The sequence below is a fragment of the Papaver somniferum genome, chromosome 4 (assembly GCF_003573695.1).
Source record: "Papaver somniferum cultivar HN1 chromosome 4, ASM357369v1, whole genome shotgun sequence".
Taxonomy (NCBI): Eukaryota; Viridiplantae; Streptophyta; class Magnoliopsida; order Ranunculales; family Papaveraceae; genus Papaver; species Papaver somniferum.
This window is the reverse complement of record NC_039361.1, coordinates 102,858,059-102,861,254: the sequence shown is the minus strand read 5'-3', so window position 1 is coordinate 102,861,254 and position 3,196 is coordinate 102,858,059.

The following is a 3,196-nucleotide window of genomic DNA, read 5'->3' as shown; positions in this document are numbered from 1 at the left end:
ATTGGAAGCAGTCCTCAAAAGCGCGGGGAAAGTAGGGAGAATAGCCAAGTGGTACACCCACCTGGACCAATTCAACATCATCCATGAAATTCAACACTCCCAAAAATCCCAAGTATTGGCGGATTTCTTAGCAGACCCCCCCCCCCCCTGGATAGCGAAGAGGAGATTAGGGGCATACCAGAAGCTGACGAGGAAAACAAGGATCCAGTTGACGTCCTCGAACCCATGAGCCAAAGACGATGGGAATTTTTCGTCGATGGTTCCAAAAATAAGAAGGGGGCGAGAATAGGCATTGTCATCACCACCCTAACCGGAGAAAGGATCGTACATGCACTCAGGTTGGAATTCAAAGAGAATGCTAACAACATCGTCGAATACGAGGCAGTCGTACATGCCATCCGCTTGATAATAGAGATGGGAGTAACTGATGTAAGACTGACAAGTGACTCGCAGCTTGTCACACGGCAAATAGGGTTCAAATACAATGTATACGACGACACTCTCTCAGCTTACATGGCCTTGGTCCAAACATTAGCATCACAAATTCCAAACATCAAGTTCAGGCACTTATGCAGGAGAGATCTCAGGCACGCGGATTCCCTAGCATATATATCTTCCATGCTGAAGGACAAGAATATTGAAGCTATCAAAATAACAAGGGTATACGAGCCTTCAATTGCATCACAATTCTCCTTTGCTACCATTCAAGATACAGTAGAAGAAAATATCGAAGACCAGGTGGGAGAAGACACCCATAACGATTTCGACGAAGAAGATATCCTGTCAAGAGAAAATCAAGATGAAGATTTTATAAACAAAGACGATTGGAGAATGGTGATTCATGCGTTTCTCAAGGAGGAAACTTTACCCGCAGATAATAAACAAGCCAGGAAAATACTCTCCAAAGTAGGAAGATATGATCTTCGGGATGGGGTCCTGTACAAGAAATCTTTCCTCGGACCATTACTACGTTGCTTATCCAGGAAAGAGGGGCATCAAATTCTAAACGACATCCATTATGGTGACGCAGGGAATCATAGCGGCATGAGATCACTAGCCGACAAGCAAAAATTCAAGGATATTACTGGCCCACAATGATACAAGATGCTGCAAGAATGTCCCAACGATGTGAAGAATGTCAGGGTTTCGCCAAAAAGATACACGTACCAGCAACAACGCTAAACTCTGTGGATAGTCCGTGGCCATTTGCCAAATAGGGCATAGATATCGTTGGGCCTCTCATCGAAGGGTTAGGGAAAAGACGATTTTTGATAGTAGCCACGGACTACTTCATTAAATGGGTGGAAGCTAAAGCCTTAGCCAGGATCAGAGACGTGGATGTGTTCACTTTCATATTCCAAAATATCATTTGCAGGTTTGGCATACCAGCGGAAATCGTGTCCGATAATGGTAAACAATTACAGGGGAAAAATATAGACATGCTCTTCGACACTTTCAAAATAAGGAAGAACAAGTCCACCCCCATATACCCTCAGAGCAACGGACAAGCGGAAGCTACTAACAAGACCCTCGCCTTTATCCTCAAAAATCAATTAGACGGACATAAGGGGAGGTGGTGTGAACAACTGCACAATGTATTATGGGCATATATGACAACACGAAGATCTGCCACCGGGGAATCCCCATTTCTCATCACTTATGGAGCTGAAACAGTCATCCCAACAGAGATCCTCATGCCAACCACAAAGACGAAGCATGGGAGAAAAATCTCACAACAGACATGATGTTAGAGAGACTGGACGACCTCGAACAAAGGAGGGAAGCAGCATTGCAAAAAATGGAAAATTATCAACGAAGATTAGCGAGAGAATACAACAAAAAGGTTAGGCTTCGAAATTTTGTAGAAGGGAAGTATGTGCTAAGAACAATCCCGCAGTATCAACGAGAGAACAAATGGGGCAAGTTAGCACCTACATGGGGAGGACCTTTTATAATACACGACATTGCGGGAAACAATTCCTACTATATTCGCAATCTGAAAGGCGAGGTCCTCCGACACCCTTGGAATGCTAAATGGCTCAAACCGTACTACCCATAGGAGCAGCGCAGCTTTGCATCTGCGTGAAGAATACCAGAAGAAGAAGGCAGCGTAACCGCTCTACATGTTTCTATCTCTGGACGAGGAGTAGCAGGCCTCAACCTATCAATCAAACAAACTTTTTGCAAAATCTTCAAGCAAACGAAATGGTCAAAAGGCCCACTGGGTGAACGCATGTACATTACATAATGAATTAACAATATTGGGGAAAATAGTTAATCTACAATCTCTCAGGGCTCCCCTATCAGTGTCTATGAGTGTAAGACCAGGGGGAAGGCACCCAGCAGAAAGAGATACCCAACCAATTTTAAGGCAGCGGGTCGACGGAATGGGTGCATGTAAATATTTCAAATAAGCATCCCATATCCTAGAACGCTGCCTCGGCCCCCACCGTTTGGGAATCCTCTGGCCCAGGATTCGCCAGCGGGGTGACAGGTCTCAAGACGATCACGAAGGTATTTACCTTCGATGTCGCACCCAAACATTCTTAACTTTTTACAAAGCAAGTTATTTATAATTTAACGCTTCACAATACTTAAAATAAAAATGAATTGATAACGCAGGTATGCCAAAAGGATGATCCATTTCATAAAGAGTTGATTACAAGTTCAGCAAATAAGATAGAGCAAGAAACACATCAAAAAATGATCTGAAATTATATAATCAACAAGGATCAACTTTCTATGACTAATAAAAGAAATCTACTTGGACGATACAGCTCCATCAACATGGTTGTCTTTGCGAGATGAAGGTACGCTACCACCTGAAGAAGGCCCAGAAGAACCAGGCAAGGGCGCGGGTAGGGGACGACGCGGATAATTCTTGACAAGACCATGTTCGGCTTTAAGATCAAGTTCAATCTTTTCTAGGACTTTGTTGGTCTCCTCAGCCAACTGACATCGAGCTTTATATGTGATAATAACGATCCGTTGGTAGGCCTGAGACAACAATGCAGATAAGCGTTCCGCCTCTTTGGAGGAAATCTCTGCTGCTTCCGCACGAGACGCGGACAACCCTTTGAAATAGTTGGCTTGTCCCTCCTGCTGCACTAAGGCAGATTGAGCTTTTTTAAGCTCATCATTTGCTGCGTGAAGCTGTCCCTCGAGCGTTGAAAACAAGAAATATCAAGGGGTTAAA